This window comes from Gossypium hirsutum, chromosome A03 (genome assembly GCF_007990345.1).
Source record: "Gossypium hirsutum isolate 1008001.06 chromosome A03, Gossypium_hirsutum_v2.1, whole genome shotgun sequence".
In the NCBI taxonomy this organism is placed as follows: Eukaryota; Viridiplantae; Streptophyta; class Magnoliopsida; order Malvales; family Malvaceae; genus Gossypium; species Gossypium hirsutum.
In genome coordinates, this window is record NC_053426.1 from 32659940 (window position 1) to 32672749 (window position 12810).

General features: G+C 35.7%; 1 non-coding gene across 1 annotated transcript; it reads left to right on the forward strand.

The window, feature by feature from the left end:
* The first annotated feature begins 1035 nt into the window (after nt 1-1035).
* LOC121225533 (small nucleolar RNA R71) lies at nt 1036-1142 on the forward strand. Its single transcript, XR_005923398.1, has one exon. It is a non-coding gene; the product is annotated as a small nucleolar RNA R71 (small nucleolar RNA).
* Nucleotides 1143-12810: the final 11668 nt, after the last annotated feature.

Consider the following 12810-nt stretch of genomic DNA (forward strand, 5'->3'; position numbering starts at 1 on the left):
AAGGAATCGTAAAACTCCCTGGATCTTTTAGTTTGTTGAGTAGCTTGTTTTGTAGAATAGCTGAGCAGACTACATTTAACTCCACACGTGATGACTCATCTAACTTCCATTTTTTTGATAAAAGCTCTTTTAAAAATTTAACCGCGTTTGGCATCTGTGAAAGAGCTTCAATGAACGGTAAGTTAATATGTAAATTTTTAAGTAGTTTAAGGAATTTACCGAATTGTTCATCTTTGTGGTATTTCCTTTTTGCATTAGGATATGGTACACGGGGTTTATATTCTTTGCTTACCGGCTTCTGTGTACCATGATTCATCTCATCTTTACCATTACTTACCACAGCTTTGTGCCTCATTTCAAATTTAGATTCAACTAACCCTTCTTTGTTGCGAACAGTGATGCCATGAAGTTGCTCCCTTGGGTTGGTCTCTGTGTTACTGGGCAAGCTACCTTGTGATCATTCAGAGATCAACTTAGCTAGCTGTCCTATTTGATTTTCGAGCCCTTGAATTGACGCTTGCTGATTCTTAAGCATTGAATTAAAAGTGTTGTGGTTTTTTATTTCCTTGACCACCCTATGAGAAATTGGGATGGTTCCTCCAACCTGAATTATAAGTGTTACTATACGGATTATTTTGAGGTCTAGAATTATTACCCATATAGTGGACTTGTTCCTCCTCGGTACTAAGGTTGAGGGATGGATAATATGTGTTGTGCACTCCTCCTCCATTTGAATTACACCTCATTACTAGATGTACCTGAGGAGAACCATACAAACCATCAATCTTTTTATTTAAAAGTTCTACCTGGTTAGATAGCATAGTGACCGCGTCTAGGTTGAAAACACCAGCTGCTTTTGTCGGCTTTGTTCTCATGACTTGCCATTGATATTTATTCAGTGACATCTCTTCAATAAATTCGTAAGCCTCTTCAGGTGTTTTGTTGTTTAAAGTTCCACCGGCGGCTGCATCGATCAGTTGTCTAGTTGAAGGGTTCACACTGCTGTAAAAATTCTGAACCTGCAGCCATAGAGGTAACCCATGGTGAGGGCACCTTCTCAATAAGTCCTTGTATGTCTCCCATGCATCATAAAGAGTTTCTAGATCAATCTGCACAAAAGAAGAGATATCATTCCTCAATTTAGCCATTTTAGCCGACGGAAAATATTTGAGTAAAAAAGTTTTGGTCATTTGCTCCCAAGTAGTGATTAATCCCAGTGGTAACGAGTTCAATCATTGCTTAGCCTTATTCCTTAATGAAAAGGGAAGCAACCAAAGGCGAATGGCATCGTCAGAAATGCCATTGATATTAAAAGTGTCGCAAAATTCCAGAAAATTTGCTAAATGAGTGTTCGGATCCTCGTCCTACAAACCATCAAATTGAACAAACTATTGTATCATTTGAATCGTGTTAGGTTTCAGTTCAAAATTATTTGCAGCAAAAGTAGGTCTAACTATACTCGATTCAATTCCTGTTAAATTGGGCTTAGTATATTCGTACATAGTACGAGGAGTAGAATCCTAGTTCACTGGATTTGCGGCAACCACAGGAGGCAGTGGATTATTTTGATTTTTAGCCATCTCCTTGGTTGTAGTATGGATATCGTCTTCTCGCTCTTCCTCTATGTATTGTAGACTACGCCTTATTTCCATTTGGCTTCTGATAGCTGTGCTCTCGATCTCACTATTAAAAAGAAATGGCCCTGACGGGTTCCTCCTAGTCATAAACTAGAGACACCGTCCAGAAGCAATTAAAAAGAAAAATTTAGGAAAGAAAAATTAAACTAAAAACAAAAAGTAAATTGCAATAAAAGTAAAAATGGCTAAAGTAATAAAAACCAAGTGTTCCTAATATCTTAGTCCCTGGAAACGGCGCCAAAAACTTGGTGGTCGCTAAACTAACTAAAAATTCGACCAAAGCAAGCGTACCTATCGAACAGTAGTATAGTTATGGTTAGACCGGAAATATCATATCCACAAGGACTAAAAGTACTAGTAATTACTATCTTTTTATTATCTAGCTGATACATGATATTCGCGACAAGTTTTAAAAATTTATAATTACGCGTTCTTGAAACTAACTATTATCACGATGAAGGCAAGTGTACCTATCGAACAGTAGTATAGCTTTAGCAAGATCGAATTGTCGAGCCTAAAGGAACCAAGAGTACTAGTAATTACTTTCTTTTTATTATCTAGCCTAAAAATTAAGGGATTTGTTTATCTAAATTAATTAACTAAACTAAGAGTGCACAGAGAGAAATCGGGGAAAGGCTTTTGGGAAAATTCGATTGATTAAGAAAATACCCAAGGAAAAATCCACCTAGACTTCACTTGTTATTTGACTTTGAATCAGAAAATTTATTCATTTGACTTGATCCATAGAAATCCCTAAGTTATATTATTATCTCTCTCGAGACTAATAATGTCTAACCCTAGGTTGATTAATTGAAATCTCTTTCTAATTAACACTTAGTGTTGCACTAACTTGATCTATGGATCCCCTTATTAGGTTTCACCCTAATCCGAAAAAATCTTATCACCCTATCTCTAGGCGTGCAATCAACTCCGCTTAATTATGACAAATTTACTCTTAGATAGGGTCTATTCCTCATCTGAATAAGAGCATTAACTCGAATCAATATCCTGGAATATTAAAACAAGAATTAAGAACACATAATTAAGAACATCAAATATTTATCATACAATTCAGATAATAATAACAAGATCCGTCTTAGGTTTCATTCCCCTTAGGTATTTAAGGGGTTTAGTTCATAATTATAGAAGAAAACATCTCAGAAGAATAATGAATACAAAACATAAAGAAAACCCAAAACCCTTGAATGGAAATTGAAGGGAGATCTTTAGTCTTGATGATGAATCCGGCTTCTGAGATGGACCAATCGACTTCCCTTGAGTAATTCCTTCCTCCTACTCTGTGTCCTCCATTCTAAGTGCCTCCTTCGGTGTTTAAATAGGCTTTAGAATGCCTAAGAGCCCTCAAAAGTGGCCTTTTTCAAATAGGGCTATGCTTGGTCTCGGCAAGGACACACCCATGTGACACGCCCGTGTACGATTACTCTAGCTCGAGGTCAAGGCCGTTGAATAGGCATGGGCGTGTAGTCTATCCGTGTAAGTCGTACTTCGATCCTGCCAAATGGACACGACTGTGTGACATGCCCGTGTGAGGAAGTCCAATTGATTTCCCATGTGGGTCTATTTTCTCCGTTTTTGGCTCGTTTCTCGCTCTTTGTACTCTCCTATGCTCACCTTAGTATAAAAAATGAAATTAAAGGATTAGGAGCATCGAATTCACCAAATTTAAGGAGAAACCATCCATAAATGTGCTAAGCATGGGATAAAAATATGTATAAATTACGGTTTATCACTAGCCTCAGAATTAAGGGATGTTTTAAACTAAGACTAATTATCTAATTGACTAGGTTTATGACAGAGATTAAAGTTGGAAAATACTATTGGAAAACTGATGAAGAAGAGAATACCCAATGAAGAATTCAGCTAGACTTCACTTATTACTTTTGAGTTAGACGATTTATTCACTTGACTTAATCCATAGAAATCCCTGATTTATGTTAATATCTGTCTCGAGACTAAAAACAACTGACTCTAGGTTGATTAATTGAAATCTCTTTCTAATTAAAACTCCTATTGTATCATTAACTCGATCTATGGACTCCTTTATTAGATTTGACTCTAATTCGGTAGATTTATGTCATCCTATCTCTAGGATTGCACGTAACTCCGCTTAATTATAAAAGATCTACTCTTAAACAGAGACTTTTTCTCCACTGAATAAGCACATCAAAACCTGAATTAATATCTTGGAATATTAAAGCAAGGATTAAAACTCACAATTAAGAATAAGAACAAGTATTTATCATATAACTCAAATAGTAATAAGATCCGTCTTAAGTTTCATCCCCCTTAGGTATTTAGGGAGTTTAGTTCATAATAATGGAAAACATCTCAAAATTAGAAAAACAACAAAACATAAAGAAACCTTAAGAACTTCTAAGGAAATTGAATGGAGATCTTTAGTCTTGAAGTAGATCCTGCTTCTGAGCTGATTCCGATAGCTATCCTTGAGTATTCTCTGCCTTCTACTCTGCGTCCCCCTTTTGATCCTCTTTTAGGGTGTTTAAATAGACTTTGGAGTGCCCAAAATATCTGAAAATTAGCCATTTTCGAATAGAATTAGACTTGGGTTCGACAGGGACACGGCCGTGTGCCACGCTCGTGTGAGTGTGCTTAGGCCGTATGCAATTCTGACTTGGTTTAGTGTTGAAACGGCCATGACACATGGGTGTGCGGTTTACCCGTGTGTCACACACCGGTGTGTGGATTACCCATGTGGAAGTGCCTAGGCCGTGTGAAACACTGCATTAGGCCCATTTTGTCCGTTTTTGGCCCGTTTCTTACTCTTTTCACCATCCTATGCTCACCTAAGTATAAAACATGAATTTAAAGGATTAGGACCATCAAATTCACTAAAGCTTGTGATAAATCATCCAAAAGTAAGCCAAGTATGGGATAAAAATATTAATATATTATGGTTTATCACAGCGTTAGGAAAACAAGTTGTTGAAATACATGAAGTAGACACTCTCACTTCACTTGTATCTCAAATGTCCTCAATATCCTCAATGCCTAAAAATCTTACTACTAATGGTTTTAACAATTTTGCAGCACAGCCACCTAACCAATTGGAAAATATAACGTATGTCTATTGTGGGGAAGGACATTTGTTCGAAGAATGTCCATCAAACCCATAATCCATGTACTACGTAGGTAACCAAAACAAAAATCGAGGAAGACAAGGACTTTAATTCAATTTCTAAAACCCATAGTGGCGAACCCACCTGAAATTTTCCTAGAGTAACAAAGGGGTTGGAACCAGTAACACTTACGCCCAACCTAGACCAACCCAACCGCCTAGTTTCCCCCAACAAGTTTAGAAACCAACCCAAGCTGAATCTGTAACAGCCCGATTTAGACCCTAACCAGAACAGTGGTTTTGAGACCACGAATCTAAGTCAAAAAAAAATTTAAAAATTATTTTCTGTGTTTATTTTGTGTGAATTTATATCTGTGAAATTTTCATGATTTAATTTCGTCGCTTAGGTGGCCGATTAAATAAAAAGACTTAATTGCGTAAAATAAAAATTTAGTGGTTAAATGTGAAAGTGCCTAATTGTTGTTGTCTTTATTAGTGAAGGTACTTATAATGCAAATAAACCTTTGAAATTTTGCATGGACACATTTGGTCAAGAGTAGGTCAATTATAATTAGTTTTTATTAAGGTTAAAATAGTAACTTATGAAATAAAATGTTATAATTTAAGATATATCACAAAATAATAAGACAATACGTAATGTGTTCATATTTCCTCATTGCCGAATATCAAAATAACCAAAGAAAAGAAAAGAAACCTAGGTTCAGCCATATTCAAGCTTAACCAAGGTATGTATCTAGCTCGGTTTTTGATAATTTCTACGTTTTTGAGATCGTTGCTTAGTAACCTTCAAGACCCATGATTTAATTTTTTATTTTGATAAATATTTTGAGTTGTGATATTGTTAATATCTTGTGATTTTTGTTATTTGATGATGAAAAATGGAAGATATGTTTTAGATTAACATATTTTGTATTGGATTTTTTTATTATTTTGAGTAATTAGGACTTAATTGCAAAAAATAATAATTTGGGGGATTAAAATGTGAAATTGATAAAATATAGGGACTTGTATGAGCATGGGTACTATTTGGCCCAACATGGGTGTTGTGAAATTTTGTGCATTTTGTGTTTTGTACAACAGGGACTAAATTGTAAAAAAATTGTAAATGTTAGGGGTAAAATGGTAATTTTACTATTCATGTGTTTTTGGACTAAATTGAATGAAAATATGTTTGAATGAGCTTAATTTGAATATATTTAGATCAAGAACCAAAGAAACTGATTTGGATCAAGGAAAAACGAAAGTTGTCCACTAGCAGCCCCGTCCCATTTTACGATGTCCAAGGTAAGTTTATAAGCAAATAGACGTGTTTATCATTAGTTTAATGTTATAATTATATTCTGTTATGAAATGTTATAATTGAATTATGCTATGGTCGAATATGTTAAATTTGGCTATGGCATTTTCGAGTTCGATTCGACCGAGATATGACGTCTGAAAGCCCCGTATGACTTAGGAATAGCTAGGATACATATGTCATGACATAGGATTCTGATATATGTGTGCGAGTAAGTCCATGGCATTGATTTTTTATTCTGATATGTGTTTACGAGTAAGAGCCTGTCTGGGACAGTGGCATCGATATGTGGTACATGTAAGACCACGTCTGGGACGTTGGCATTGTACGGATTATGTGATTATCCGAGTGTCCTATCCAATTTCGAAAGGTTATTGGGCAAAGGTAATCGTGTACGGATTGTGTAATACGAGTTAAATCGCTAGGTACGAGTTAATTTAATTATTAATAAAAATAAGGTAAGTATATTCGGTCTATTGTACATTATTGAATAAGTGATAATTTTGTGTATGTGCATTTATGTGTATTCAGTCAAATGATTTAACATAGGTACATCAGATTATATTATGAACATGTGAACTAGGTTCCTATTGATCATACAGCCTTGAAGGTTAAATAATGTTTGTTAATCTTGATTATATAAGCATTTGGTTTAAGTAAAGTACTTTTGTATACAAATGTACATGATATTGTTAGTTGAATTCTTGTGTTTATGCGAATAATTATGTAAATGTATTTAAGTGTATAGTGATATTATAACTTTGGAAGTCGGTTTCACATTCGGCTATTGCGGTTGTGATAGCATTCGCTTAAGTAAAAATATGCATGATAATGCTACCATTTATTTCTCTTGTAAATTCGAAGTTAAACTTTGTTGAGTTTATAACATTCGGCTTAGCTTGAAAGGAATGATTAAATCATGGAATTGTCTATTTTTTTTAAACTTACTAAGCTATGTTAGCTTACTCGTGTATTTGATTCTTTATTTTTTAGATTTTGGAACCAAGCTACAAGCTCGGGAGATCGTCAGCCAAGTTCATCACACTATCTACCGTTTTGGTATCTTATTAGCTAATCTTAAATTATGGCATGTATAAGCTGGAATATATTTTTGAAATGTTGATTTTAGCTATGTAACTAAGGCTATGCGAAAATGGCTTATTACTTATGTTTATATGTGCTTAGTTTTGCTGTCCATGATTTTGGCTTGATATATGCTATGATGCTTGGTCATGGTTTGGTAGGTGGTAAGTATATTGTGCAATGATAATGACTTTATGTCTTAGGAGGAAATTGGTTTGGGGTTAAGTTATTGTTCAGACCTTTTGATAATTATATTACATGTTGTGGTCTTTAAAAATACTTGTTGTTCGGTCATATGTTTATAAATTATGATATTTTTGCTAGGGTTTGTCATGTGTTTGCTAGGTAACAATTATGTCATATGCTTGTAATAAATTAATAACCAGCAACGTATATACTAGGATATGTGTATATGAAATATTCAGTCTCCTTAATTGAGTTGAAAATTTACTTATACTTTACATGGGCATACAATGATTATATTATAGATGTTACATATATATATATGTAAATATGCGTATGGTTGATTTTATTTCATGTGCAAGTTGCTTTTATATTATATATGTTAGGTGTTATATACTTGAATCGGTTAAGTGATGAATATTGTATGTGTCTTGTGAATAAATGGTCAATTGTTCTACCATGTGTTTAATGCTAAATGTGACTGCTACCTTAGTGCTAATTGCATATTATGTACAAGTATATGTTAGCCTATTCGGCTATGGTGTAATGTATTAAACATTTATTTGTGATTATTTATTAAAATATCTAATATTGTTGCATGATTTGACATGGATTCTAAGGATTTTCTCTTAAAGTTAAATTGTGAATGGTATTAAAGATTGATAGTTAAGAAATCCAATAGTTGATTCACTTTGTATTAAAGAATAAAGCATGTAAGTTCATTTTGCCTATTATTTATGTAGCATATGTGGTGCTTTATATACGTTTTATGGCTTACTAAATTTTAAATGTGTATATGATTTGGTTACCATATGAATAACCACATAACTAGTATTAGAAGTATGTTTGACCTTGTGGGTATTAGTTAATATTGCGCATGCAAATACTTTAATGCAATAAGTAATAAGTGGAGCTTAGTTGCGACTCGTATATGCAAGATATAAGTCATTACTTGTTTTGAAATGTTAAATTGATTTTATTTTCAAATATAAATGAATTTGACTTGAACGAATATATATATACATAAATGTATGGAATTGAATTGTTGATCAGTAATGCCTCATAATCCTAATCGGGCGACAGATACGGACTAGGGGTGTTACATTTTATTGGTATCAGAGCTACGGTTTAGTCAGTTCTAGTACTACGTAGCGTGTGTGAGGTTAGCTATACATGCCATAATTATATACTGTGATAGTGTGATAACTTCTGACATTTGAAACATGTTTTCATATAGTAAATGGATCCCAACAGAGCTGTAGCTGATGATGTCGAGAGTGTAGCGCCTGCTCCCGAGCAAGGGAGAGCGCAGGCTGATTCTCGACCGACTTCGAGTAATCCAGAAAGTGAGGCTAAACAAGCCGTTTATCAAATGATGAATGACTGGTTCACTCGATATATCCGAATGAATCCGACTGCAGAATAACCTCCACCCCTGACTAATTCGTCTTTCGTGCCTACTGTACCTCAAGTAAGTAATCCGTTGCGATTGAGTAGACCACTTGTTGATAAAATCAAAATACATGGAGCTGAAGAGTTTAAAGCCACTGATCATGATGACGCTGAGCAAGCTGAGTTCTGGCTTGATAATACCATCTATGTGTTTGATGAGTTGTCCTGTACTCCAGATGAATGTTTAAAATGTGCTATATCCTTGCTCCAAGACACAGCATACCACTGGTTAAATACCTTAGTATCAGTAGTTCCGAGAGAGTAGGTGATATGGGAATTCTTCCAGACTAAATTCCGTAAGAAATATATCAGTCAGAGATTTATCGACTAGAAGAGTAAGGAATTTCTGGAGCTGAAATAGGATAGGATGACAGTGACAGAGTATGACTGAAAATTTGTGAAACTCAGTCGGTATGCCCGAGAGTGTGTTTCCACTGAAGCCATAATGTGTAAAAGATTCGAAAATGGGAAAAATGAAGATATCAAACTGTTAGTTGGCGTACTCGAGATAAAAGAGTTTGTGGTACTTGTTGAGCGACCCTGCAAAGCTAAAGAGCTCGGGAAAGAGAGAAGAAAAGCTGACTTTGAAGCTAGAGATGCACACAAAAGAACATCCGGTAAGTCATTCCAGTCAGCATCAAAGAAGTTCTGAGATGATTTTAGTTGTTCTAAAGCCACTTCAGGTTACTCCAGACGGGATCAAAATAGACCACTGGTGAGTTCGAGAGCTACCTCAGTAGCAAGTGTGGGTAATGTTAGATCAAATCAACCCGAGTGTAAGCACTGCGGCAAACGACATCCCGATAGTTGCAAATTGCACGAGCGAGCCTGTTTTAAATATGGATCGATAGATCATTATATTCGAGACTGCCCAATGTTAGCTAAGGAAAATCCAGTGCAGAATACGAGATCGGGTAACACTACAGCTTGAGGTAGACCACCTAGAAATGCTAGTAATACGAGTGGCAGTCAGAGAGGGACTAAAGATATGACAATTAGATCTGAGGCTCGTGCACCTGCCAAAGCATATGCTATATGTGCACAAGAGGAGGCTTCATCCCCAGATGTCATTACTGGTACATTTACTCTCTATGATACTAATGTAATTCCATTGATTGATCCTGGTTCTACTCATTCTTATGTATGTGAGACATTAGTATTCAGTAAGACTCTACCTATTGAGTCTATTGAGTTTATGATTAGAGTGTCAAACCCCTTGGGCCGTTGTGTTATAATTGATAAAGCATGCAAGAATTGTCCCTTGATGGTTCGAGATCTGTACTTTCCGGCTGATTTGATGTTGCTGCCATTTGATGAGTTCGATATAATTCTGGGTATGTATTGGCTGACTTTACATGATACTGTTGTGAACTGTAAAATAAATACCATTGATCTACGAAGCCAAAATCATGAAGTCATTCGAGATGAATCTAGTGATTTGTATGGTTTACCAGCAGTGATATCTTCGATGCTAGCTTAGAAATATGTGAGAAAATTGTGTGAAGCTTATTTTGCCTATGTGCTCGACAGTAAAGCAGCTGAAAGAAATATCGAATTAGTACCTGTTGTATGTGAGTATCTAGATGTGTTTCCAGAAGAATTACTAGGTTTGCCACCTATTCAGGAAGTAGAGTTTGGTATTGAGTTAATGCCTGGGACGACTCCGATATCCAGAGCTCCATACAGAATGGAACCTATAAAATTGAAAGAATTAATAGCTCAGTTGCAAGAATTGACAGATAGAGGTTTCGCGCAACCGAGTTTTTCTCTGTGGGGTGCACCTGTGTTGTTCGTGAAAAAGAAAATGAAACTATGAGAATGTGCATCGATTATAGATAGCTCAATAAGGTGACTATAAAGAATAAGTATCCGTTGCCACGGATTGATTATCTGTTTGATCAACTGAAAGGGGCCACAGTATTTTCGAAGATAGATTTGAGATCAGGCTACTATCAGTTGCAAGTTAAGGATTCAGATGTGCCAAAAACTACTTTCAGAACGAGGTACGGACATTATGAGTTTTTTATTATGCCTTTGGACTCACTAATGCACCTGCTATTTTCATGGATTTAATTAATTGGATCTTCAGACCGTATCTGGACCAGTTTGTGGTTGTGTTTATAGATGACATTCTAATCTACTCCCGTGATGAAGCTGAACATGCCGAACATTTTAGACTTGTATTGTAGACATTATGAGATAAGCAGTTGTATGCGAAATTCAGTAAATGTGAGTTCTGGTTAAGTGAAGTTAGTTTTATGGGTCATGTAGTATAAGCATCAGGTATTCAGGTTGATCCGAGCAAAATTTTAGCTATACTGGATTGGAAACTCCGAATAATGTTTCTGAAGTTTGAAGCTTTCTAGGACTTGCTGGTTATTATAGACGATTCATGAAAGGTTTCTCAATGATTACAGCTCCGATGATGAAGCTATTATAGAAAGATGTTAAATTCGAGTGGTTAGAGAAGTGCCAGAAAAGTTTTGATCAGTTGAAAGCCCTTTTGACCAAAGCTCTAGTATTAGTTCAGCCATAATCGGGTAAAGAATTTGTTATTTATAGTGATGCATCTTTAAATGGTTTGGGCTGCATTTTGATGCAGGAAGGTAAAGTGATAGCTTATGCCTCGAACAGCTAAAGCCACATGAAAGAAACTACCCGACACACGACTTAGAATTGGCAGCTACTGTGTTTGCATTAAAGATATGGCGCCACTATTTTTTCGGTTAGAAATGTCATGTTTATTCTGATCACAAAAGCCTGAAATACTTGATGACTTAGAAAGATCTGAATTTGAGAAAATGTCGATGGTTAGAACTGCTAAAAGACTACGAGCTTATGATTGACTATCGCACGAGAAAGGCCAATGTTGTTGCTGATGCTTTAAGCCGAAAGTCACTTTTGCTTTGTGTGCAATGAATACGCATATGGCCATGTCTGGTGATGGTTCAATAGTAGCCAAATTGAAAGCTAGACCGTTATTTGTTCAACAAATATGTGATGCCCAGAAGGTTGATAATGAATTGATTGCAAAACAAGCTCGGTGTGAGATGGATGCTGATTCAGAGTTAGAGTTGATGCTGATGACTGTTTGAGATTCAGAGATCAGATATGCATTTTGAAGAATTTAGAGTTGATTCAAATGATTTTGAATGAAGCATATAGTAGTCAGTTATCTGTTCACCCAGGTAGTACAAAGATGTATAATGATCTGAAACAGCTCTACTGGTGGCATGGTATCAAACGAGACATTTCTGACTTTGTTGCAAGATGTTTAGTTTGTCAACAAGTAAAAGCTGAACATCTGGTGCCTTTAGGATTGCTTCAGCCTATCATGATACCTGAGTGGAAGTGGGATAGAGTCACGATGGATTTTGTATCTGGTTTACCGTTGACACCGAGCAAGAAAGATGCAATCTGGGTTGTTGTTGATAGATTGACTAAATTGGCTCATTTTGTTCTGATACGTACAGATTACTCACTTGATAAGCTAGCTGAATTGTATTTTTCTCAGATTGTAAGATTGCATGGTGTGCCTATATCCATTGTTTTGGATAAAGATCGGAGGTTTACATCGTAGTTTTGGAAGAAACTGCAAGATGCACTAGGTACGAAATTACATTTCAGTACTGCTTTTTATCTACAAACAGATGGCCAGTCTGAGCGAATCATTCAGATACTTGAGGATATGTTGAGATGTTGCATTCTCGAGGTTGAAGGTACGTAGGAATGGTATCTACCTCTGATTGAGTTTATGTATAATAACAGTTATCAATTGAGTATTAGAAAGGCACCTTTTGAGGCTTCGTATGGTCGAAAATGCCGCACGCCGTTGTACTAGACTAAGCTCAGTGAGAATAAGATACACGGAGTTGATTTGATCAGAGAAACAAAACAGAAAGTGAAAGTGATCCGTGAAAGCTTAAAACCAGCATCAGATTGTCAAAAATCTTATGCAAACTTAAAATGTAAAGATATAGAGTTTCAGATTGGAAAAAAAATCTTCTTGAAGGTATCACTATGGAAGAAAATACTCAGAT